The sequence below is a fragment of the Hyla sarda genome, chromosome 1 (assembly GCF_029499605.1).
Source record: "Hyla sarda isolate aHylSar1 chromosome 1, aHylSar1.hap1, whole genome shotgun sequence".
NCBI classification, from domain to species: Eukaryota; Metazoa; Chordata; class Amphibia; order Anura; family Hylidae; genus Hyla; species Hyla sarda.
In genome coordinates this window covers 167,095,025-167,122,317 of record NC_079189.1, presented here as the reverse complement: position 1 = coordinate 167,122,317, position 27,293 = coordinate 167,095,025, and the positions used below count along the sequence as shown (strand labels likewise).

Sequence of the window (27,293 nt, the reverse complement as noted above, 5' to 3'; positions counted from 1 at the left end):
GTCCATCTCTGGTGTTAAACGCCGTTTTCCACTCATCCCCCTCTCTGATGCGGATGAGGTTATAGGCGCCTCTTAAGTCCAATTTAGTAAAGATGTGGGCACCTTGGAGGCGATCAAAGAGTTCAGAGATGAGGGGTAGGGGGTAGCGGTTCTTAACCGTGATTTTATTAAGACCGCGGTAGTCAATGCAAGGACGTAGGGAGCCATCTTTTTTGGACACAAAGAAAAATCCAGCTCCGGCAGGAGAGGAGGATTTACGGATAAAGCCCTTTTTTAAATTTTCCTGGACATACTCAGACATGGCAAGAGTCTCTGGGGCAGAGAGAGGATAAATTCTGCCCCGGGGTGGAGTAGTACCCGGGAGGAGGTCGATAGGGCAATCATAAGGCCTGTGAGGAGGTAGAGTCTCAGCTTGTTTTTTGCAGAAAACATCCGCGAAGTCCATATAGGCCTTAGGGAGACCGGTTACTGAGGGAACCACAGAGTCACGGCAAGGGTTACTGGGAACCGGTCTTAGACAGTCCTTGGAACAAGAGGGCCCCCAACTCTTGATCTCCCCAGTGGACCAATCCAGGGTTGGGGAATGAAGTTGAAGCCAGGGAAGTCCAAGGAGAATTTCCGAGGTGCAATTGGGGAGGACCAAAAGTTCAATCCTCTCGTGATGAGATCCGATGCTCATTAGAAGGGGCTCCGTGCGGAAGCGTATGGTACAGTCCAATCTTTCATTGTTTACACAATTGATGTAAAGGGGTCTGGCGAGACTGGTCACTGGGATGTTGAACCTGTTGACGAGAGAGGCCAAAATAAAATTTCCTGCAGATCCAGAGTCCAAGAAGGCCACGGTAGAGAAGGAGAAGGCAGAGGCAGACATCCGCACAGGCACAGTAAGACGTGGAGAAGCAGAGTAGACATCAAGGACTGTCTCTCCTTTGTGCGGAGTCAGCGGACGTCTTTCCAGGCGGGGAGGACGGATAGGACAATCCCTCAGGAAGTGTTCGGTACTAGCACAGTACAGGCAGAGGTTCTCCATGCGGCGTCGTGTCCTCTCTTGAGGTGTCAGGCGAGACCGGTCGACCTGCATAGCCTCCACGGCGGGAGGCACAGGAACAGATTGCAGGGGACCAGAGGAGAGAGGAGCCGAGGAGAAGAAACGCCTCGTGCGAACAGAGTCCATATCTTGGCGGAGCTCCTGATGCCTTTCGGAAAAACGCATGTCAATGCGAGTGGCTAGGTGAATAAGTTCATGTAGATTAGCAGGAATTTCTCGTGCGGCCAGAACATCTTTAATGTTGCTGGATAGGCCTTTTTTAAAGGTCGCGCAGAGGGCCTCATTATTCCAGGACAATTCTGAAGCAAGAGTACGGAATTGTACGGCATACTCGCCAACGGAAGAATTACCCTGGACCAGGTTCAACAGGGCAGTCTCAGCAGAAGAGGCTCGGGCAGGTTCCTCAAAGACACTTCGGACTTCCGAGAAGAAGGAGTGTACAGAGGCAGTGACAGGATCATTGCGGTCCCAGAGCGGTGTGGCCCATGACAGGGCTTTTCCGGACAGAAGGCTGACTACGAAAGCCACCTTAGACCTTTCAGTGGGAAACAGGTCCGACATCATCTCCAGATGCAGGGAACATTGGGAAAGAAAGCCACGGCAAAACTTAGAGTCCCCATCAAATTTATCCGGCAAGGATAGGCGTAGCCCAGGAGCGGCCACTCGCTGCGGAGGAGGTGCAGGAGCTGGCGGAGGAGATGACTGCTGAAGCTGTGGTAGTAACTGTTGTAGCATAACGGTCAGTTGAGACAGCTGTTGGCCTTGTTGCGCTATCTGTTGTGACTGCTGGGCGACCACCGTGGTGAGGTCAGCGACAACTGGCAGAGGAACTTCAGCGGGATCCATGGCCGGATCTACTGTCACGATGCCGGCTGGCAGGTAGTGGATCCTCTGTGCCAGAGAGGGATTGGCGTGGACCGTGCTAGTGGATCGGTTCTAAGTCACTACTGGTTTTCACCAGAGCCCGCCGCAAAGCGGGATGGTCTTGCTGCGGCGGTAGTGACCAGGTCGTATCCACTAGCAACGGCTCAACCTCTCTGGCTGCTGAAGATAGGCGCGGTACAAGGGAGTAGACAGAAGCAAGGTCGGACGTAGCAGAAGGTCGGGGCAGGCAGCAAGGATCGTAGTCAGGGGCAACGGCAGGAGGTCTGGAACACAGGCTAGGAACATACAAGGAACGCTTTCACTGGCACAATGGCAACAAGATCCGGCAGGGAAGTGCAGGGGAAGTGAGGTGATATAGGGAAGTGCACAGGTGAAGACACTAATTGGAATCACTGCGCCAATCAGCGGCGCAGTGGCCCTTTAAATCGCAAAGACCCGGCGCGCGCGCGCCCTAGGGAGCGGGGCCGCGCGCGCCGGGACAGGACCGAGGGAGAGCGAGTCAGGTACGGGAGCCGGGGTGCGCATCGCGAGCGGGCGCTACCCGCATCGTGAATCGCATCCCGGCTGGCAGCAGAATCGCAGCGCCCCGGGTCAGTGGATCTGACCGGAGCGCTGCAGCGGAGAGAGTGTAGCGAGCGCTCCGGGGAGGAGCGGGGACCCGGAGCGCTCGGCGTAACAATTGTTTAGCATTAGGTAATCATTTTAGAGAAATAAGATGGCACATTTCACTAACCTGACAACAACTACGCTGAGAAACTTGCAGGTCATTGACAAAATCCATTGACAGATTAGACCACAGTTTCTGAGGAGTCTGTGGGAAACACAATTGACCTGTGGGTCTAGATCTAGGAGTTTAGCACCTGGAGCAAATCTCACAAGAATTAACATAAGTCTCCACATCCCTAGAGAGGAAAATAATTTCTGGTTACTAAGTGTTTACTATCAACTATACCAGGATGACCATCCAAGACTTAGTCATGGCTCTCTCCCAAAAGACACAAGCGCAAATGAAAAGGTACAAACATTATTTCTCAGGGTAAATCATGGGGTGCTTGATCTTGATTGTTCCTTATCTTAGTAGCAAGATTGGGACCCACAGCTGACATTACAATACCTGTGGATAAGAATCCTCTCGGTTTTGACACCAATATTTTTAGAACCATAAGGCCCAACAAGCTTGTCGAGGGTTCAAACCTTTGGCAGATTCAAAAAAACATTACATTGTTTTGTGACCCTCCAGAAAATTTTGCAAATGCCCATTTTATTGTCAGGAGATCTCTGTTGTATTCTTCATAATTCTATTTAGTACTAGAAATTTCCTAGAAAAGAATCTACAAGGGTGAAAGGATTAAAGAGACGCAGTGCTTTGTGATAGCACAGCCCTTGCTCCAACCTCAGAGAAATCAACCTCAACAACAAAGGGGGAGATTTATCAAAACATGTCCAGAGGAAAAGTTGCCCATAGCTACCACAGCTCGCTTCTTTTATTTTTAACAAGGACTCTGCAAAATGAAAGAAACCATCTGATTGGGTGATATGGGCAACTTTTCCTTTGCACAGGTTTTGATAAATCACCCCAAAGAGTTTAATCTGATAGGGCTGACTCAGGACTAATGCCTTAATAAAAGAACTTTAAATGGAAACCCCAGTATATAAGTTCTTATCCTCTATCCACTGGGACCCACACAATCTCCTGCCCAGCACCCAAACTCTTCTCCGCTCGGCTCCACATCAAGCGGAGGTCGACACAACCCCCCCCCCCCCATGTAGCTCTATAGGAAAGCCAGATATACAACGCTCGTGTATCTACGGCTTTCTCATAGAGATACATGGAGGGGGCATTTTGCCCAGCGCTTTGTGCATTGCTCGACAGAAATCCATGCATGGAGCGAACGCCGCTTCGTGTATGAGGAGAGCTGGGTTTGTGGGAAGGAGATCGAAGGTGTCAATGGTCAGACCCCCTGCGATCAGAAACTTATGTCCTATCCTGTGGATAGCGGATAAGAACTTATGTACCGGAGTTCCTCTTTAAGAGGCTTCTGGTTGCCAATGAGAAAGATATGACCCTTTCTTGGTCAGATCAGTAGGTAGTATTGCAATTACAGAAAAGTTATTTATAATAATTTGCAAACCCCAAGAAGCCTTGTAGAGCTTTCAATGAGGTCGGAGGAACCCAATAAACTATGGAACAAGAATATACCTAAGGAATGACACCTCTTGCACCCCTTAAACACATTTTTCGATCTTGACAAACAGGTGATTCTCCTTAGGATTTGCAATGCAGACCTAATATGTTGTACATGAGAATTGCAATCCCGAGAGAATATAAGGATAACATCAAGGTATACCACCAAGTATTTACCCAAGAGATTGAGAAAAATGTCACTGACAAAATTTAAAACAACTGCTGGAGTGTTACTGAGACCAAAAGGCATAACTAGGTATTTTAACCCCTTAAGGACTCAGGGTTTTTCCGTTTTTGCACTTTCGTTTTTTCCTCCTTACCTTTTAAAAATCATAACCCTTTCAATTTTCCACCTAAAAATCCATATTATGGCTTATTTTTTGCGTCGCCAATTCTACTTTGCAGTGAAATTAGTCATTTTACCCAAAAATGCACGGCAAAACGGAAAAAAAAAATCATTGTGCGACAAAATCGAAGAAAAAACGCTATTTTGTAACTTTTGGGGGCTTCCGTTTCTACGCAGTGTATATTTCGGTAAAAATTACACCTTATCATTCTGTAGGTCCATACGGTTAAAATGATACCCTACTTATATAGGTTTGATTTTGTCGCACTTCTGGAAAAAATCATAACTACAATTTATACGTTTAAAAATGTCACCTTCTGACCCCTATAACTTTTTTATTTTTCAACGTACAGGGCGGTATGAGGACTAATTTTTGGCGCCGTGATTTGAAGTTTTTATCGGTATGATTTTTATTTTGATCGGACTTTTTTATCACTTTTTATTAATTTTTTAATGGTATAAAAAGTGACCAAAAATGCACTTTTTTTGACTTTGGAATTTTTTTGCGCGTACGCCATTGACCGTGTGGATTAATTAATGATATATTTTTATAGTTCGAACATTTACGCACGCGGCGATACCACATATGTTTACTTTTATTTTTTTTTACACTGTTTTATTTTTTTTATGGGAAAAGGGGGGTGATTCAAACTTTTATTAGGGAAGGGGTTAAATGACCTTTATTAACACTTTTTTTTACATTTTTTTTGCAGTGCTATGGGACCTATAACACTGCACACACTGATCTTTTACACAGATCACAGGCGTGTATTAACACGCCTGTGATCAGTGTTATTGGCGCTTGACTGCTCCTGCCTGGATCTCAGGCACGGAGCAGTCATTCGTCGATCGGACACCAAGGAGGCAGGTAAGGGCCCTCCCGGTGTCCTGTCAGCTGTTCGGGAAGCCGCGATTTCACCGCGGCGGTCCCGAACAGCCCGACTGAGCAGCCGGGTCACTTTCACTTTCACTTTAGAAGCGGCGGTCAGCTTTGACCGCCGCTTCTAAAGGGTTAATACCGCACATCGCCGCAATCGGCGATGTGTGGTATTAGCCGCGGGTCCCGGTCGTTGATGAGCGCCGGGACCGGCGCGATATGATGCGGGATCGCGGCGCGATCCCGCTTCATATCGCGGGAGCCGGCGCAGGACGTAAATATACGTCCTGCGTCGTTAAGGGGTTAAATGCCCCTCAAGAGTGTTGAAAGACGTCTTCCACTCATCTCCTTTCCTATAGGAATAATGTTGTAAGCACCCTTCAAATCCAATTTCAAAAACCATTGAGCCCTAAAACCAGTCTGGGGTGAGGGGTAAAGGATACTGATTTTTGATGTGGTATGGTTCTGCAGCTCAGTTCCATTGAAGTGAATGGAGCCAAGTTGAAATACCACACCCAAACTGGAGACAGACAGGGCACGGTTTTTGAAAGAAAATAGCTCTGTTTTTCTATTCCTGGATAACCCCTTTAAATGGGAACTGTCATTAAAACAAATTTTTGCTATTGCACTCCTTATGGTAAATAAAAAAAATCTTTATAATGTACTTTGTTTAAAAAAAAGGAAGTTTTCTATGTTTCCTTTGTGTTTAGAAAAGCTGCCACTAGGTGTCTTCCTACTTGTCCAGAGCACATTTCCCCCTATCTCATGCACAGACTTTGGACTCCTGCTGGCCTGGCAGAAGTCTAAAATCAGGAAATGCAGTCTGGAGTGCTGACCCATACTAAACTGCTCTGGGCTGTGTGTAGCAGAGTGAGGGAGGAAGTTCTCCCCTGTATGGCTTCAGATGATGTCACGCCTGCTGGGGAATGCCTGTTCCCAGTCTATGAAACTGACTGAGCAGAAAATCCAGAGCAATATCAAGGTAGAAAACTTCAAAATAATTAAAATAAATGCAGGGGAGGCTTATCATGATGGGGCAGTGGACTGGGAGGATTATAAAATGTAACAAGACCATGACAGGTACTCTTTAAGCTCCCTGTAGTCTATATAGGGCAGCATCCTTCTTCCCCACAAAAAAGAAACCTGCTCCCAAGGGAGAAACATTCTGAACTTCACTTGATGAGTTCACAAGAAGACCAATCAGTTGTGGGGTTATGGAATTTTAACTAGGGAATACTAGGGACAATGTTGGCAGACAAATTATTCTAGACATTCAGAGAACAGAATTAAAAATTGATGGATCCTACACACAAGCATATAACAGGCATATAAAACTCAATGAGTCCTTGAGCCAAAGGAGTAGCAAGGATACCTTCAACCCTTTAGGATTAAATAATTACCATAAAGGTAAACCCAAGGCAGCGAACTGGGACTCTGCTGCTGAGTCCACAAAAGCAGAACTAAAAACAACCTTGTTCTGAACCTGAGAGTGGGAGAGAAAAAAAGAGAAACCAACACAGGCGCCTTGTGCGTTACCACTAAACAGGGATAACAAATTAAAACAAAGTCGCAGTGAACGGGCAGGACTTGCCCCTAGGTAGTGGCCGCTCACCTTGAGCGAATAGGATATTCGCATATAACCCACACCGTGGGTGACAGAAAGGCTGGAACTGCTGCTGAGCCTGGGTCCCAGGGAAGGAAAAGATCCGATCCTGATAGAAGTGGAGGCGAAAAAGGAAAATTTGACCCTTACAGAGGCGCTGCTAGTTCCAGAGTAATGTAGATGCCAACCAGAGGTATTGGTAAAAAAAACACTGGAGTGGTTTATTAGAGCATAAGAGGACAATGAAGTACACAGATGACGCGTTTCGGGGGAGCCACCCCCTTCCTCAGATCAGTGTGCATGATACAGGTACAGATAAAGTTTAAATACACTAACAAATGGCGGCAAAAAACTAAAGGAGGCGGGGCCAAACAATGACATCACATCAGGTACATAGAAACAATATATAAGATAATAAAAGTATAATAAACATAAATATACAGACATGTTCATACAGAGTACATTGTATATGTGAGCCAAGGACTACTACAAAATGTGGAAAGTGTAGTTAATATATTAGAGATAAAACCGCGATGTTACTGTTGACATCCGGTCTCCAGATGTCAACATCCTGCCGCTGCACAGCAGAGGATACTGACAACATAGGAGCTGGCGTGAAGGACGCGTTGCCAAGGGGCGGAGGCATGTGGTAATGGCTAACCAATAAGACCCAGAGGGGCGGAGATAGGTACCAAGTATGACAGCACTGACGTGCCGAGCGCTGGATGCACACAGGGTAAGTGTGCGATCGTGCGCCGGCACTGTCAGTGTAAGTGTACATATGAATATGAGGAGATGGATGCCGGCTCGAGAGGTGTCACGGTATATAGTAAGCGGTGTGCACCGTGATGAGGTACAAAGGCCGGTGGCAGAGAATGAATCATGACATAGAAACTGGCAGCTCTGTCAGGTCAGCGCTGGGTGCACATAGTGTGAACCTGCATCCATGCGCCATGCGCATGTCAGAAACAATGTCCTTGATGAACCAAAAGCCCAGTCTTAGCTTATGTCTCAAGGTGTTTTTAACCCCTTAAGGACTGAGCCCTTTTTCACTTTAACCCCTTAACGACCAAGGACGTATATTTACGTCCTTGGCCGTCTCCCGCGATATAACGCGGGGTCATGCGGTGACCCCACGTCATATCAGGTCGGTCCCGGCATGTATCTGATGCCAGGACCCGGGCTATTAACCCTTTAGTTCAACTTTGAATGCCGCATCTAAAACGAAAGTGAAAGCTGCCCGGCTGCTCAGCGGGGCTGATCGGGACTGTCGCAGTGAAAATGCGGTGTCCCGATCAGCTGGGACACGAGCGGAGGTCCTCTTCCCTGCCTCCGGCGTGTCCCCTCGGGCAACTGATTGCTCCAAGCCTGAGATGCAGGCTTGAGCAATCGTCAGCCGATAACGCTGATCATTGCAAAGCTATGGCTTTGCAGTGAACAGTGCTGGCAATCAGTGTGTGCAGTGTTATAGGTCCCTATGGGAGCTAACACTGCAAAAAAAAAGTGTAAAAAAAAAAGTTAACAAATGTGATTTAACCCTTTTCTTAATAAAAGTTCAAATCACCTCCCCTTTCCCATAAAAAAAAATACCATGTAAATAACAATAAATATAAACATATGTGGTATCGCCGCGTGCGTAAATGTCCGAACTATAAAAATATATAATTAATTAAACCGCACGGTCAATGACGTAAGCGCAAAAAAATTCAAAAGTCCAAAATAATGTATTTTTGGTCACTTTTTATATCATGAAAAAATGAATAAAAAGAGATCAAAAAGTCTGATCAATACAAAAATGGCACCTCTAAAAACTTCACATATCGGCGCAAAAGATGAGTCCTCATACCACCCCATATGCGGAAAAATCTAAAAGTTATAGGGGTCAGAAGATGCCAATTTTAAACATATAAATTTTTCTGCATGCAGTTATGATTTTTTACAGAAGTACAACAAAATCAAACCTATATAAGTAGGGTATCATTTTAATTGTATGGACCTACAGAATAAAGATTAGGTGTCATTTTTACTGAAAAATGTACTGCATAGAAACGAAAGCCCCCAAAAGTTACAAAATGGCATTTTTTCTTCAATTTCGTCGCACAATGATTTGTTTTTTTCCATTTTGCCGTAGATTTTTGGGTAAAATGACTGATGTCACTGCAAAGTAGAATTGGTGGTGCAAAAAATATCATATGGATTTTTAGGTGCAAAATTGAAAGGGTTATGATTTTTGAAAGTTGAGGAGGAAAAAACGAAAGTGCAAAAACAGAAAAATCCGTGGTCCTGAAGGGGTTAAAGGAGAACTCCAGAATAGGAAAATTAATGTCCATAATGCCGGCAGTAAAAAAATAAACAGGTACATACCTTCTTTCGCTCCCCCGGTGCCTCCGGTAACCAGCTCCGGCCTCCGCCGCGATCCTCTTACTGGTTTCCGGTGGTCGGCAAGTCTTACTGCAATCACCGGCCACAGCGAAGTCCTGACTCAGCCAGCGATAGGGCTGAGTGGCAGGGTGACGTTTTCGGCCCCGGCACCTGCTGCCGGGGCTGAAAACGTCAAACTGACGCTCAGCCTATCGGCGACCGAGTCGGGACTTCGCTGAGGCCGGTGATTGGCTGAGTGCAGTATTACTCGCCGACCACCGGCAACCAGGAAGAGGATCGCGGCGGAGGCCGGAGACGGTTACCGGAGGCACCGGGGGAGCGAAGGAAGGTATGTACCTGTTTATTTTTTTTACTGCCGGCAGTATGGACTATAATTTTCCTATTCCGGAGTTCTCCTTTAAGGACTGAGCCCCTTTTTGCAATTCCGACCACTGTCCATTTATGCATTAATAACTCTGGGATGCTTTTACCGTTTATTCTGATTCTGAGATAGTTTTTTGCTTAATATTCTACTTTCACATAGTGGTAAATTTTTGTTGTTATTTGCATCCTTTTTTGGTGAAAAATCCCCAAATTTCGTGAAATTTTAGCATTTTTCTAATTTGGAACTCTCTGCTTGTAAGGGAAATAGATAATCCAAATAAATTATATATTTATTCACATATACAATATGTCTGCATTATGTTGGCATCATAAAGTTGACATTGACATGTTTTTACTTTTGGAAGACATTAGAGGGCTTAAAAATTCAGCAGCAATTTTCATATTTTTCACAAAAATTTCAAAATTGGAATTTTTCAGGGACCAGTTCAGTTTGAAGTGGATTTGAGTGGCTTTGATGTTAGAAATACCCCACAAATGACCCCATTATAAAAACTGCACCCCTTAAAGTATTCAAAATGACATTCAGAAAGTTTGTAAACCCTTTAGGTGTTTCACAGGAATAGCAGCAAAGTGAAGGAGTAAATTCAAAATCTCAATTTTTTACACTCACATGTTCTTGTAGAGCCATTTTTTTTACAAGGGGTAAGAGTAGAGAAAGACCCCCAAAATTTGTAAACCCATTTCTCTCGAGTAAGGAAACACCTCTTATGTGGATGTAAAATGCTCAGTGGGTGCACTAGAGGGCTCAGAAGGGAAGGAGCGACAATGAGATTTTGGAAAGTGGATTTTGCTGAAATGGTTTTTCGGGGGGCATGTCGCATTTAGGAAGCCACAATGGTGCCAGAACAGAAAAAAAAACACATGGCATACTATTTTGGAAACTACACCCCTCAAGAGATGTAAAAATGCATACAGTGAGTCTTAACACCCCACAGCTGTTTGACGACTTTTCGTTAAAGTCAGATGTGTAAATGAAAAAAAAAAGATTTTCACAAAAATGCTGATTTCCCCCCCAAATTTCACATTTTTATAAGGGGTAATAGGAGAAAGTGCCCCCCAAAATTTGTAACCCCAGTCCTTCTGAGTATGGAAATACCCCATGTGTGGACGTCAAGTGCTCTGCTGGCGCACTACAATGCTGAGAAGAGAAGGAGCGCCATTGGGCTTTTGGAGAGATAATTTGTTTGGAATGATAATCAGGGACCATGAGCATTTACAAAGCCCCCCGTGGTGCCAGAACAGTGGACCCCCCCACATGTGACCCCATTAGGGAAAATACAACCCTCACAGAATTTAGTGAGGGGTGCAGTGAGTATTTACACCACACTGGCATTTGACAGATCTTTGGAACAGTGGGCTGTACAAATAAAAAATAAAATTTTTCATTTTCACGAACCACTGTTCCACAAATCTGTCAGACACCGGTGAGTGTAAAAAATGTTACAAATTTTGGGGGGCTTTTTTTTTCCTATTTTCCCTTGTGAAAATAAAAAATTTAGGGTAACACCAGCAATTTTTTTTTTTCATTTTCCCGTCCAACTTTAACGAAAATTTGTCAAACACCTGTGGGGTGTTAAGGCTCACTATACCCCTTGTTACATTCCGTGAGAGGTGTAGTTTCCAAAATTGGGTCACACTTGGGTATTTATTTTTTTGGCATTTATGTCAGAAGCACTGTAAAATCAGCCGCCCCTGTGCAAAATCACCAATTTAGGCCTCAAATGTACATAGTGTGCTCTCACTCCTGAGCCTTGTTGTGTGTCCGCAGAGCATTTTACACCCACATATGGGGTATTTCCGTACTCAGGAGAAATTGCGTTACACATTTTGGGGGTCTTTTTTCCTTTTAACTATTGTGAAAATAAAAAGTTTGGGGCAACACCAGCATGTTAGTGTAACATTTTTAGTGTCTCTTCTGACCGACCAATAGCAGGGATAGGAGGGGTGGCACCCCTGTCACCTCTCTCCTATCCCTTCAGGGGGATTGTGGGTGTCTTGGACAGCCCCGATCCCCCTTATTTGCCAGATCACCGAAGACCCGTATGACCCGGAATCGCTGCAGATCGCCAGTCAATTCAGGGATGCCTGCTAAATGATTTCAGCAGGCATCCCGGTCCGGTCCCCGACCGGCTAGCAGCGGGGACCGGAATTCCCCCGGGCGTACCCATACGCCCTCAGTCCTTAACCTTTTAAGGACCCAGGACGTACGGGGACGTCCCCGCACCCTGGGCTTTAAGGACCCAGGACGTCTCCGTACGTCCTGGCGTTTTCCGGACCCTGCCGCCAGCCGGACAGAGATCGGAAGCGGATGCCTGCTGAAATGCTTCAGCAGGCATCCAGGGCAAACGCCGAGGGGGGCCATGATCGCCCTTGCGATCTGCGGTGATACCGGGCTGATCGCGTCTCTGGGACCCGACCGCCCGGTAATTTTACATGATCCCGGCTGTCACAGACAGCCAGGACCATGCTGGAGGCTAGGAACGAGGTGACAAGCCTGCCACCTCCTCCTATCCCCTGCGATCCGTCGGTTAGTTAACCGACCAATCGCAGGGGGGGGGGGGTTACTTCCTCCCGCCCTGCCCGGCCCCTTGAAGTCCGGAGAGGACAGGAGGAAGACCAGAGGACGCGGCGGGGGATGGGGGAGTGCTGGGGACCGGCCCCGGTACTTACCTCGTCCCTGAAGACCCGGATCCCAGCGATGAAGACGGCGGCGACAGGTGAGTTCCTCTTCAGCCGCGGTCGGGCCCTTTACAGTAATGCACGTCGCCGTAAAGCGACATGCATTGCTGTATTGGGACCCTGTATACTACAACTCCCAGCATGCCCAGACAGCCCTTTGCGTCTGGGCATGCTGGGAGTTGCAGTTTTGCAACTTCTGGAGGTCCACAGTTTGGAGACCACTGTGCCCTTCCAGATGTTACAAAACTACACATCCTCAGAATGCCCTTACTGTTCAGGCATGCTGGCAGTTGTAGTTCTGTAACATCTGGCCCTTCTGATGTTGCAGAACTACAACTCCCAGCATGCCTGGACAGTTTTTGCATACTGGGAATTGTAGTTTTGCAACATCTGGAAGGGCACAGATTGGAAACCACTGTATTAGTGGTCTGCAAACTGTAGTCCTACAGATGTTGCAAAACTACAACTCCAAGCATGCTGGGAGTTGTAGTTCGGCAACATCTGGCTCTAAAGATGTTGCCGAACTACTACTTCCAGCATGCCTGAGAATGTTTGGGAGTTATGGTTTTGCAACAACTGGAGGCACACTGGTTGGGAAACATTGTCTGTTTCCTAACTCAGTGTTTCCCAACTCGAGTGCCTCCAGCTGTTGCAAAATTATAACTACCAGCATGCACTGATAGATTGTGCATGCTGGGAGTTGTAGTTTTGCAACAGCTGGAGGTCCCTCCCCCCCCCCTGTGAATGTACAGGGTACATTCACATGGGCAGGGGGCTTACAGTGAGTATCAGGCTGCAAGTTTGCAATGCAGCAAATTTTGCGCGGCAGCTCAAACTCGCAGCGGGAAACTCGCTGTAATCCCCTGCCCGTGTGACTGCACCCTAAAAACACTACACTACACTAACACAAAATAAAATAAAAAGTAAAAAAACACTACATATACACATACCCCTACACAGCCCCCCTCCCCATCCCAATAAAAATGAAAAACGTCAGGTACGCCACTGTTTCCAAAATGGAGCCTCCAGCTGTTGCAAAACAACAACTCCCAGTATTGCCGGACAGCCGTTGACTGTCCAAGCATGCTGGGAGTTTTGCAACAGCTGGAGGCACCCTGTTTGGGAATCACTGGCGTAGAATACCCCTATGTCCACCCCTATGCAAATCCCTAATTCAGGCCTCAAATGCACATGGCGCTCTCACTTCGGAGCCCTGTCGTATTTCAAGGCAACAGTTTAGGGTCACATATGGGGTATCGCCGTACTCGAGAGAAATTGCCTAACAAATTTTGGGGGTCTTTTTCTCCTTTCACCCCTTATGAAAAGGTGAAGTTGGGGTCAACACCAGCATGATAGTGTAAAAAAAATAAATTTTTTACACTAACATGCTGGTGTTGCCCTATACTTTTCATTTTGACAAGAGGTAAAAGGGAAAAAAGCCCCCCAAAATTTGTAATGCAATTTCTCCCGACTACGGAGATACCCCATATGTGGGCGCAAAGTGCTCTGGGGGCGCACAACAAGGCCCAGAAGGGAGAGTACACCATGTACATTTGAGGTGATTTGCACAGGGGTGGCTGATTGTTACAGTGGTTTTGACAAACGCAAAAAAAACTAAACCCCACATGTGACCCCATTTCGGAAACTACACCCCTCACGGAATGTAATGAGGGGTGCAGTGAGAATTTACCCCCCACTGGTGTCTGACAGATCTTTGGAACAGTGGGCTGTGCAAAATAAAAATTTTGTACAGCCCACTGTTCCAAAGATCTGACAGACACCATTGGGGGGGTAAATGCTCACTTTATGCCTTGTTACGTTCCTCAGGGGGTCTAGTTTCCAAAATGGAATGCCATGTGGGGGTTATTTTGCTGTCCTGGCACCATAGGGGCTTCCTAAATGCGACATGTCCCCCGAGCAAAATTTGCTCTCAAAAAGCCAAATATGACTCCTTCTCTTCTGAGCATTGTAGTTTGCCCGTAGTGCACTTCAGTTCAACTTATGGGGTACCTCCATAGTCAGAAGAGATGGGGTAACACATTTTGTGGGGTATTTTCTGCTATTAACCCTTGCAAAAATTTGAAATTTGGGGTGGAAACACACATTTTAGTGAATTTTTTTTTTTTTTTACATATGCAAAAGTCGTGAAACACCTGTGGGGTATTAAGGCTCACTTTATTTCTTGTTATGTTCCTCAAGGGGTCTAGTTTCCAAAATGGTATGCCATGTATTTGTTTGTTTTTTGCTGTCCTGACATCATAGGGGCTTCCTAAATGCAACATGCCCCCGAGCAAAATTTGCTCTCAAAAAGCCAAATATGACTCCTTCTCTTCTGAGCATTGTAGTTCGCCCATAGTACACTTCAGGTCAACTTATGGGGTACCTTCATACTCAGAAGAAATGGGGTTACAAATTTTGGGGGATATTTTCTGCTATTATACCTTGCAAAATGTGAAATTTGGGGGGAAACACACATTTTAGTGAAATTTTATTTTTATTTTTTTACGTATGCAAAAGTCGTGAAACACCTATGAGGTATTAAGACTCACTTTATTCCTTGTTATGTACCTCAAGGGGTCTAGTTTCCAAAATGGTATGCCATGTGGGTTTTTTCTGCTGTTCTGGCACCATAGGGGCTTCCTAAATGCAACATGCCCCCAAAAAACCATTTCAGAAAAACGTACTCTCCAAAATCCCCTTGTCGCTCCTTCGCTTCTGAGCCCTCTACTGCGCCCGCCGAAGAAATTACATAGACATATGAGGTATGTGCTTACTCGAGAGAAATTGGGCTACAAATATAAGTATACATTTTTTCCTTTTACCCCTTGTAAAAATTCAAAAATTGGGTCTACAAGAACATGCGAGTGTAAAAAATGGAGATAGTGAATTTTCTCCTTCACTTTGCTGCTCTTCCTGTGAAACACCTAAAGGGTTAAAACGCTGACTGAATGTTATTTTGAATACTTTGGGGGTACAGTTTTTATAATGGGGTCATTTGTGGGGTATTTCTAATATGAAGACCCTTCAAATCCACTTCAAACCTGAACTGGTCCCTGAAAAATAGTGAGTTTGGAAATTTTGTGAAAAATTGGAAAATTGATGCTGAACTTTGAAGCCCTCTGGTGTCTTCCAAAAGTAAAAACACGTAAATTTTATGATTCAAACATAAAGTAGACATATTGTATATGTGAATAAAAAAAATTTTGGGGGGGAATATCCATTTTCCTTACAAGCAGAGAGCTTCAAAGTTAGAAAAATGCTAAATTTTTCATCAAATTTTGGGATTTTTCACCAAGAAAGGATGCAAAATACCACGAAATGTTACCACTATGTTAAAGTAGAATATGTCACGAAAAAACTATCTCGGAATCAGATTGATAAGCAAAAGCATTCCAGAGTTATTAATGTTTAAAGTGACAGTGGTCAGATGTGCATAAAATGGCCGGGTCCTAAGGTGTAAAATGGCTGGGTCCTTAAGGGGTTAAGGACTCTAAAAAAGGGGTGTATGGGTATGCCCTCAGTCCTTAAGAGGTTAAATGGGCACTGTTATTAAAATTATTTTTTTGCATGTGATACAGCAGGTAAAATAAATAAGATTTGTATTTTACTCCCTAAAAAAAAAAAATATTTTTATTTCACTTTCATGGCCTTATGAATTTGGCCACTAGGGGTCTCCCTTCTGGTTCAGACAACATTCCATCTGCTCAAAAGCACACACTTTGATTCCCTGCTGGACTGGCAGGAGACCAAACTCAGGAAGTGCCTTCTGGCCATAGTCAGTGAATAGCACTCACTCTCCCTGTTTCATACACAGGCAGAGAGCGAGTGCTATTCATTGCCTATGGCCAGACTGCACTTCCTGAGTTTGGTCTCCTGCCAGTCCAGCAGGATACCAAAGTCTGTGCTTTTGAGCAGACGGAATGCGGTCTGGACCAGAAGGGAGAACCTTATTGGCCAGATTTATAAGGCCATGAAAATTACATAAAAATATAATTTTTTTTACAGGGAGTAATTTACAAATCTTATTTATTCTACCTGCTGTATAATATGGCAAAAAATATTTTTAATGACAGTACCTATTTAACATCTATCAAGAATAGGAGAATTAGAAGTGGGCAGAGAGTTTTATTTATCACGCCCATGTTATATATCTATAAATTAGATGTTGCCCATTCTGAAATCATGGGGTTCTCTTTTTCAGGGTTGTTTACCTTCTTTCTGTATGATATCTGAACTAACCTTGTAACTAATTTTATATTGTGACATAGTTTCTATCTTAGGAAAACAGAAAGAAATTCCAGCTGGTAATCTTGGATGAAACTTTTTTTTAAATATTTAGTACAAAAGCACAGAAAAAATCCTTTGGTAGAAGTCCCAAAAATTCTCACCACACAAACACCTCCGACTGTAAAAAAATGAAGAAACAGACTTACACTTGGTGAGTGATTCTTTTACAAACCACTCACACACTTGAAACGCCTATATTCAACATCCCATGTGGATCCTTATCCTCTACAATCCATTTCGGCCGACTATGGACCACCTCGATTAGGAAGATGGAAAAAATGCAAAAGATTGGAAAGTGCATACAATGTCGTACGACAGACCTCTCCACATTTACTTCACTTAGAGGGGTTTGTACGTCCCAAAAAAAAACTCAAATCCTGCAAGCCTTCAGATAACTACTGTGAGTTCCTTCGTCTCCACGTTTCCTCTCCACACTAGGATCAGGAAGCACTCCTCAATCCTCCTTCTCACTTTGGAAGCAGCCGAAATCCAAACACTTATTTTTCATTTGCAAAGTAACAATTTATTGACATATATGAATGTTATAAAATATTTTAAAAAGTACTAGTACATGTGGATCCGACGCGTTGCGGGGATTATTCCCCTTCCTCAGGGATATACTATTATCTAACTGTGGCCATCTTATATATCTCCTTTTCTCCTCCCTTTCACCCGGAAGCTACTTCCAATAAAACATTCTTAACATAAAAACCTACTAATACTTCCAATATTTAACCATATTGGGGGATGCTCAATATTTTCATTAAAACCGTTCGGGACCTATGAGTTAAGCCTAAAAATGTAAAAACTTTCTCTTCTGCATAGAGTAGAGAGCCTACGTAAACCCTTTGCTATTTGTTCTATGGGAATCACCCGAAGCAACCCCCAGGATCTGCATTGTGGCACACAGCAAAGTGCTGGGAAACACTGTGTTTTGGATATTTGTGTTATATGTTTAACCTATGGGAATTTATGTGCTTACGGAGTGTCTGAGATGTTCGGCCCAAATATTGGGTCCCGCAAGGACACTCCAACACATAAATCGCATAGTCACTCGCACAGCTGAGATGGGATTTAATGGGAATATTTCCACCTGTTGAAGCACATGTTATACTTTGTTTACCATCCTTTATATGTGAACAAGTACCACATATTTTTTTGTTACATTTAAAAGAACCTTTTTGCCGTGTTTCTTCTCTTTTCATTTTACTTAATCTTGGAAAAGAGGGTGCTATTTCTTGTGCCACAGTTTTCACCCACAGATAAATAAATTTGGGTTTTAAATTATCAGTTCCTATAGCTTCCTTTAAAAAAGGGTCTTGTAGCAATATGTCCCAATGTTTTTTAATAATATTTCAAACTTTTTTCGCATCCCCCAAAAAACAGGAGATGAACACTGTGCAAAATTTATTGGCAGTCTTATCCTTTTTCTTATAGGTGAGTGTCACGATTCGGCTGGCTGGAGGTGGATCCTCTGTGCCAGAGAGGGATTGGCGTGGACCGTGTTGGTGGACCGGTTCTAAGTTGCTACTGGTATTCACCAGAGCCCGCCGCAAAGCGGGATGGTCTTGCAGCGGTGGTAGCAACCAGGTCGTATCCACCAGCAACGGCTCAACCTCTCTGACTGCTGAAAATAGGCGCGGTGCAAGGGAGTAGACAAGAGCAAGGTCGGACGTAGCAGAAGGTCAGGGCAGGCAGCAAGGATCGTAGTCAGGGGCAACGGCAGGAGGTCTGGAACACAGGCTAGGAACACACAAGGAAACGCTTTCACTGGCACAATGGCAACAAGATCCGGCGAGGGAGTGCAGGGGAAGTGAGGTATAAGTAGGGAGTGCACAGGTGAACATACTGATTAAGCCTGCTGCGCCAATCAGTGGCATAGCGGCCCTTTAAATTGCAGAGACCCGGCGCGCGCGCGCCCTAAGGAGCGGGGCCGCGCGCGCCGGGACAAGACAGACGGGGAACGGGTCAGGTACGGGAGCCGGGATGCGCATCGCGAGCGGGCGCCTACCGCATCGCGAATCGCATCCCGGCTGAGAGTGATATTGCAGCGCACCCGGTCAGCAGGTCTGACCGGGGCGCTGCGAATGAGAGGATGCTGCGAGCGCTCCGGGGAGGAGCGGGGACCCGGAGCGCTCGGCGTAACAGTACCCCCCCCTTGGGTCTCCCCCTCTTCTTGGAGCCTGAAAACCTGAGGATAAGACTTTTGTCTAGGATGTTGTCCTCAGGTTCCCAGGATCTCTCCTCTGGGCCACAGCCTTCCCAATCCACCCCCAAATTTTTTTTTCCCTCTGACAGTCTTGGAGGCCAGAATCTCCTTCACGGAGAAGACGTCAGAAGAACCGGAAACAGGAGTGGGAGAAACAAGTTTGGGAGAGAAGCGGTTAATGATGAGAGGTTTAAGGAGAGAGACATGGAAGGCATTGGGAATACGAAGAGAAGGAGGAAGAAGGAGTTTGTAAGAGACAGGGTTAATCTGGCACAAGACTTTGAAAGGGCCAAGATAGCGTGGTCCCAGTTTGTAACTGGGGACACGAAAGCGGACATATTTAGCGGAGAGCCATACCTTGTCTCCGGGGGCAAAAATGAGGGGAGTTCTTCTTTTCTTATCGGCAAATCTTTTCATCCGGGATGAAGCCTGTAAAAGAGAATTTTGGGTCTCTTTCCATATGGTGGAAAGATCACGAGTCACTTCATCCACAGCGGGCAAACCAGGGGGCAAGGGAGTAGGGAGGGGGGAAGAGGGTGACGGCCGTACACCACGAAAAATGGGGATTTAGCAGAAGATTCGGAGACTCTGAAGTTGTATGAGAATTCGGCCCATGGTAGAAGATCTGCCCAGTCATCCTGGCAGGAGGAAACAAAATGCCGTAAATAGTCACCCAGGACCTGATTAATTCTTTCTACTTGCCCATTGGATTGGGGATGATAAGAAGAAGAGAAGTTTAATTTGATCTTGAGCTGTTTACAGAGGGCCCTCCAGAATTTAGACACGAATTGGACACCTCTATCCGAGACGATATGCGAGGGCAAACCGTGAAGGCGAAAAATGTGTACAAAAAATTGTTTTGCCAACTGAGGCGCTGAAGGAAGACCGGGGAGAGGAATAAAATGTGCCATCTTGGAAAATCGATCAACGACCACCCAAACAACTGTGTTGCCACGGGATGAGGGCAAGTCCGTAATAAAGTCCATACCAATCTGTGACCAAGGCTGTTCAGGAACAGGCAGAGGATGAAGGAGACCAGCAGGCTTCTGGCGAGGAGTCTTATCCCGGGCACAGACAGTACAGGCCCGCACAAAATCAACAACATCAGTCTCCAGAGTCGGCCACCAATAAAAACGAGAGATGAGTTGCAAGGATTTTTTGATGCCCGCATGGCCTGCGAGGTGGGAGGAGTGTCCCCATTTGAGAATCCCGAGACGCTGGCGTTGAGAAACGAAGGTCTTCCCTGGAGGAGTTTGCCTGATGAAGGCTGGAGAAGTGGAGATCAGACAGTCAGGAGGAATGATGTGTTGCGGAGAGACCTCTACTTCAGAGGCATCAGAAGAACGAGAGAGGGCATCGGCCTTAATGTTCTTGTCAGCAGGGCGAAAATGGATTTCAAAGTTAAAACGGGCAAAGAACAACAACCACCTAGCCTGGCGAGGGTTCAGCCGTTGGGCAGACTGGAGATAGGAGAGATTCTTGTGATCAGTGTATATGATAACTGGAAATTTTGATCCCTCCAGCAGGTGCCTCCATTCTTCAAGCGCCAATTTAATGGCCAGTAGTTCTCGATCACCAATGGAGTAGTTTCTCTCCGCCGGAGAGAAGGTCCTAGAAAAAACCCCACAAGTAACAGCATGCCCGGAAGAATTTTTTTGTAGAAGGACAGCTCCAGCTCCCACAGAGGAGGCATCTACCTCCAATAGAAAGGGTTTAGATGGGTCAGGTCTGGAGAACACGGGGGCAGAAGAAAAGGCAGACTTGAGATGTTTGAATGCGTCTTCCGCTTGGGGAGACCAGGACTTAGGATTGGCATTTTTCTTGGTTAAAGCCACGATAGTGGCCACAATAGTGGAAAAGTGTGGAATGAATTGTCTGTAATAATTGGCGAACCCCAAAAACCGTTGGATAGCACGGAGTCCGGAGGGGCGTGGCCAATCTAAGACGGCAGAAAGTTTATCTGGGTCCATTTGTAGTCCCTGGCCAGAGACCAAGTATCCTAGGAAAGGAAGAGATTGACATTCAAAGAGACATTTCTCCATTTTGGCATAAAGTTGATTGTCCCAAAGTCTCTGAAGAACCATGCGGACATGCCGGCGGTGTTCTTCTACGTTGGCAGAAAAAATCAGAATATCGTCCAGATAAACCACAACACAGGAATATAGGAGATCACGAAAAATTTCATTAACAAAGTCTTGGAAGACGGCAGGGGCGTTGCACAGGCCAAAGGGCATGACCAGATACTCAAAGTGTCCATCTCTGGTGTTAAATGCAGTCTTCCATTCGTCCCCCTCCCTGATGCGGATGAGAATATAAGCACCTCTTAAGTCCAGTTTGGTAAAGATGTGGGCGCCTTGTAGGCGATCAAAGAGTTCCGAAATAAGAGGTAAGGGGTAGCGTTTTTTTACCGTGATTTTATCAAGTCCGCGGTAATCAATGCAAGGGCGTAGGGAGCCATCTTTTTTGGACACAAAAAAAAATCCAGCTCCGGCAGGAGAGGAGGACTTGCAGATAAACCCCTTTTTTAAATTCTCATGGATGTACTCCGACATGGCTAGAGTCTCTGGAGCGGACAGAGGATAGATTCTGCCCCGGGGTGGAGTAGTACCCGGGAGGAGGTCAATAGGACAGTCATAAGGCCTGTGAGGAGGTAAAGTCTCTGCTTGCTTTTTGCAAAAAACATCAGCATAGTCCATATAAGCCTTAGGAAGACCGGATACAGGAGACACCACAGGGTCACGACAGGGAGTACTGGGAACCGGTTTAAGACAGTCCTTGTGACAAGAGGTACCCCAGTTCTTGATTTCTCCTGTGGACCAATCAAGGGTTGGGGAATGGCGTTGAAGCCACGGTAATCCAAGAAGAATCTCAGAAGTGCAGTTGGAGAGGACCAAAAATTAAATTTTTTCGTGATGAGGTCCGATGCACATTAGGAGAGGTTCCGTGCGGTAACGCACGGTACAGTCCAATCTTTCATTGTTAACAGAATTGATGTAGAGGGGTCTGGCGAGACTGGTCACCGGGATGTTGAACCTGTTGATGAGAGAGGCCAAAATAAAATTTCCTGCAGATCCGGAATCCAAGAAGGCCATAGCAGAGAAGGAGAAGGTAGAAGAAGATATCCGCACAGGCACAGTAAGGCGTGGAGAAGCAGAGTTCACATCAAGAGCTGTCTCACCTTTGTGCGGAGTCAGCGTACGTCTTTCCAGGCGAGGAGGACGGATAGGACAGTCCTTCAAGAAGTGTTAGGTACCGGCACAGTACAGTCAAAGGTTCTCCATGCGGTGTCGTGTCCTCTCTTGAGGTGTCAAGCGAGACCGGTCAACTTGCATAGCCTCCACGGCGGAAGGCACAGGAACGGATTGCAGATGACCAGAGGAGAGAGGAGCCGGGGAGAGAAACCGCCTCGTGCGAACAAAGTCCATATCCTGGCGGAGCTCTTGACGCCTTTCGGAAAAACGCATGTCAATGCGGGTGGCAAGATGAATAAGTTCATGCAGGTTAGCAGGAATTTCTCGTGCGGCCAGCACATCTTTAATGTTGCTGGATAGGCCTTTTTTAAAGGTCGCGCAGAGGGCCTCATTATTCCAGGATAATTCGGAGGCAAGAGTACGGAATTGGATGGCGTACTCGCCAACAGAAGAATTACCCTGGACCAGGTTCAGCAGGGCAGTCTCAGCAGAAGAGGCTCGGGCAGGTTCCTCAAAGACACTTCGAAGCTCCGTGAAGAAGGAGTGTACAGAGGCAGTGACAGGATCATTGCGGTCCCAGAGCGGTGTGGCCCATGACAGGGCTTTCCCAGACAGAAGGCTGACTACGAAAGCCACCTTAGACCTTTCAGTAGGAAACTGGTCCGACATCATCTCCAAGTGCAGGGAACATTGCGAAAGAAAGCCACGGCAAAACTTAGAGTCCCCATCAAATTTATCCGGCAAGGATAATCGTAGGCCGGAAGCGGCCACTCGCTGCGGAGGAGGTGCAGGAGCTGGCGGAGGAGATTGTTGCTGGAGCTGTGGTAATAGCTGCTGTAGCATCACGGTCAGTTGAGACAGCTGGTGGCCTTGTTGCGCTATCTGTTGCGACTGCTGGGCGACCACCGTGGTGAGGTCGGCGACAACTGGCAGTGGGACTTCAGCGGGATCCATGGCCGGATCTACTGTCACGATTCGGCTGGCTGGAGGTGGATCTTCTGTGCCAGAGAGGGATTGGCGTGGACCGTGTTGGTGGACCGGTTCTAAGTTGCTACTGGTATTCACCAGAGCCCGCCGCAAAGCGGGATGGTCTTGCAGCGGCGGTAGCAACCAGGTCGTATCCACCATCAACGTCTCAACCTCTCTGACTGCTGAAGATAGGCGCGGTACAAGGGAGTAGACAAGAGCAAGGTCGGACGTAGCAGAAGGTCAGGGCAGGCAGCAAGGATCGTAGTCAGGGGCAACGGCAGGAGGTCTGGAACACAGGCTAGGAACACACAAGGAAACGCTTTCACTGGCACAATGGCAACAAGATCCGGCGAGGGAGTGCAGGGGAAGTGAGGTATAAGTAGGGAGTGCACAGGTGAACATACTGATTAAGCCTGCTGCGCCAATCAGTGGCGCAGCGGCCCTTTAAATTGCAAAGACCCGGCGCGCGAGCGCCCTAAGGAGCGGGGCCGCGCGCGCCGGGACAAGACAGACGGGGTCAGGTACGGGAGTCGGGATGCGCATCGCGAGCGGGTGCCTACCGCATCGCGAATCACATCCCGGCTGAGAGTGATATTGCAGCGCACCCGGTCAGCAGGTCTGACCGGGGCGCTGCGAATGAGAGGATGCTGCGAGCGCTCAGGGGAGGAGCGGGGACCCGGAGTGCTCGGCGTAACAGTGAGATTCTGTTTTTTATTTGTTCAGTCCTCACAATTAAGTCTGGCTCCTTTTACCACTCCTTTTTTTCTGGCTCCTTTTACCACTGTTTGGGGTAAACCTCTTCTAAAAATCTCTTTTCTATAATCTTTGCCTGATCCTCATAGCATTTCTGTTCTGAACAATTTATTTTAATCCTATTAAGTTGTCCAAACGGTATATTCACCTTCCAATTTTTCAGGTGACTACTTTTAAAGTGCAGATATCCATGAGCATCTATAGATTTAAAAAAAAGTTTTTGTGTTTATCTTATTTTCTGTAATATATATTTTTAAATCTAAAAAGTTGATGGCCTTTTTATCTATATGTTCGGTGAATTTTAAACCCCACTGATTTTCAATAAGTTTATTAAAAAATTAATAAAAAACAATTTTTACTTTCTTCCCAAATTATAATCAAGTCATCAATATATCTTTCATAAAATTTGATATGTTTAAAATGACGACTCTTCTCTATACATATTTTTTATACAGTACTCATTTACAAATTTGCAAAAACTGGTGCGCAATTCACACCCATTGCAGTCCATGGTGCTGAATATAAAACTGGTCCTCAAATATAATTTATAATATGATCCTTGGAGATCTCCCTAGTCCTTCTTCCATAATTAGTTTCAAATGGGGCTCTGATAGTGCCCGAGGGAGACCCCCCAAAAAAAAGAGATGGGGAAAACAATTCCTCCCCTCCGGTTTTATTCCCTGGACTTTTAACTATAGTTTGTCTATATTCCTCTCTAAGTAGGGTGTTCTCTGTGGTATCTTGTATTTGTGTCAATTTTGGAATGATGACAATATTTTCGTTATAGTTATTATTTTGTTTCAAATAGCCTGAATTATAAAAGGTCCTGGTAAAGTTATATTGATTGCTTGTGGTGACTCTTGAACTAGGGTTCCTATAATGATGCTTACAATTCTTTTTATAGTTATTTTTATAATTATATGATGTTTTAATTTGTGTACCTCTTTCATTCTGCTCTTTATTCTTACTCAATTCTCCCACTGACTGTAACTGCAAAATGGCTGTGTAAGAATTAGTGGGTTTTTATGTTAGGAATGTGTTTTATTGGAATGAGCTTCCGGGGAAAGGGAGGAGAAAAGGAGATATATAAGATGGCCACAGTTGGATAATAGTATATCCCTGAGGAAGGGGAATAATCCCTGCAAAGCGTGGGATCCACATGTACTAGTACTTTTTAAAATATTTTATAACATTTTATAACTTTGCAAATGAAAAAGAAGTGTTTGGCTTTCGACTGCTTCCGAAGTGAGAAGGAGGATTGAAGAGTGCTTCCTGATCCAAGCTTGGAGAGGAAACGTGGAGACGAAGGAAATCAGAGTAGTACATTCTATCTGCAATTACAAGGGACAGTGATGAGGGCGGCATGTGCACCATCCAACACAAATCTGTTTTTTGGGTCATGGGAAAGTGCCATTTTTCTCACTGCCCCCTCTCCTTTAATTGACAGGGTGTAGATGTAAGCACGCTATAGAGATGACATATTCTTTGTGTGGAAAGGCTCATCTGAGGAACTGAAAGAGTTTATTAACAATTTAAATCACAATCACTTCAATATCAAACTCATCAAATGTAAACATGCTTTTCTTGGACATATCTTTCAATGTGAATGTGCAAATTTACTGCAACCAACTCATTGTTGAATGCCCAGTCATCACATCCTCAAAATATTATTAAGAGTATCTCTGTTAGACAATTTTTGAGCCTGCGCCATATTTACTACTCAGATGTGTCATTTGAGAAACATTCTTCGGAGTTATGTAACTGGTTCAGAGAAGGATATAGCGAGAAATGGATTCAGAGCATATCTGAGAGCCAAAAAAATGAATAGATCCTCCCCTTCAAGTCAGATAACCAAGTAAGGTTACATGCACACCACGTTTTCCCTACGTTATGTACCGTATACGGCTGGAGAGAGGGGGCGGAGCTGTCGACAGCGTTTGTAGGTCCGGTAGGGAAACCGTATACGGGGCAAAACGGAGCCGACCGGAGGCAGCCTTTCACTCCGGTCGCTCATTGAAATACATTAGATAGGGGACCGCATACGGCAGCATGCGGTTGCCCCACCCCCGACTCTCCGTCCCCTCTCCCCAGCCGTATACGGTTCAAAACGTAGGGAAAACGTGGTGTGCATGTAGCCTTAGACTCATTTTGCCTTATCATGCACAGGTGATCTTGGCTAAACATTGGGATATTCTTTAGTTAGACCCTACCTTGAAATTTTACAGTGGCAGCCGCCACTCGAGATGGGATTTCATACAGGGGAACACCGTGGGTTTGAGCCACATTACCATCTTCATCTCATCACTCTCCAGAGGACTACGATGGGAGAAACGTGTCGAGAGTCTTGCTGTTGACATCATTTGGACAGCTATCTGTATAAGTATACAATTTATGTATCGCCATTTATTTCAATGCATCTGACATAGTAGTTATATCAGTCATGTTTGCATTGGTGTTTATCTGACTTATATCTGGTGTGTATTTGTAGGTAACATCACAGTGCCTACACTATTACACATTTTGCCCTGATAGTTAATATGCACAATTGACACATAACTTAATATGCATAACTGGCTACACATTTTGCCCTGATAGTGAATATGCATTACTGACATTCTGGGCTGATATTAATTTCTGCATGTGAAAAGATATTTTGATTAACATAATTCATCTAGTCTGCTTCTGCTTTATCTTGCATGATCAATGTTGCGTTTTGTGCATGGCTTTATGCATGGCCTGTAATACTAATCCTTTTGTAGAAAATGTGGCTTCATTTGATTTGTCATCTGTGAGTCTGCTTTGCATGTTGTGTATATTGTGCTTATTTGTATCCATCGCACCTGCCTATATGTGCATATACGTGCTTAATTTCATATAATTGATTGCCCATTTTAATTGGTTCTCACTATCTGTAAGTATATCAATACTATTTGACACTATTTGGGGTCTTTTCTAAAGATTCATAATAGTACCATCCGTATACTTTACAGTGGCAACGTCTCTCCTCTCCCCTAATCCAGGGCCGGCCTTAGGGGTGTGCGAGCTGTGCGGCCGCACAGGGCATCATAGTAACAGGGGCGCCGGGCGGCCGACACAGCTCGCACCAAGTATATATAATTTGTATTGCCCGACGCCCTGGATTCAGCCCTGCTTCGTGCAAGCAACGCTAAATGCCGGTGTGATGAAGAAAACTGTGCCCTGTAGCGGAATGTGACCCTCCGCACAGGGACACGGTTTTCTGCCGCTCCCTCTCATTACATTCACACTACCCTCCCTCAACTGTGTCCCTATGCGGAGGGTCACATTCCGCTTCAGGGCACAGTTTTCTTCATTACACCGGAAGGCTTCACTTACCCCGACCTCCTCCGCGTCTCCAGTTGGCTAGTGGCCCGAGTCTGAAGAGGGACGTTACTCATGTGGCGTACCTCCGCAGACCCGCACAGGACGTCAGTGACGTCACTCGTCAGGGTGCCGCCGGAGAGAAGAGAAGCGCAG

The 27,293-nt window shown here is 45.7% G+C and overlaps 1 long non-coding RNA gene across 1 annotated transcript; it reads right to left on the bottom strand.

Moving 5' to 3' along the window:
* Window positions 1-2,749: 2,749 nt before the first annotated feature.
* Window positions 2,750-26,158, bottom strand: LOC130360989 (uncharacterized). Its single transcript, XR_008890870.1, has 3 exons — window positions 26,009-26,158; window positions 16,823-16,932; window positions 2,750-2,835 (listed from the first exon to the last, which is right to left on the bottom strand). It is a non-coding gene; the product is annotated as an uncharacterized LOC130360989 (long non-coding RNA).
* Between the last annotated feature and the right edge of the window lie 1,135 nt (window positions 26,159-27,293).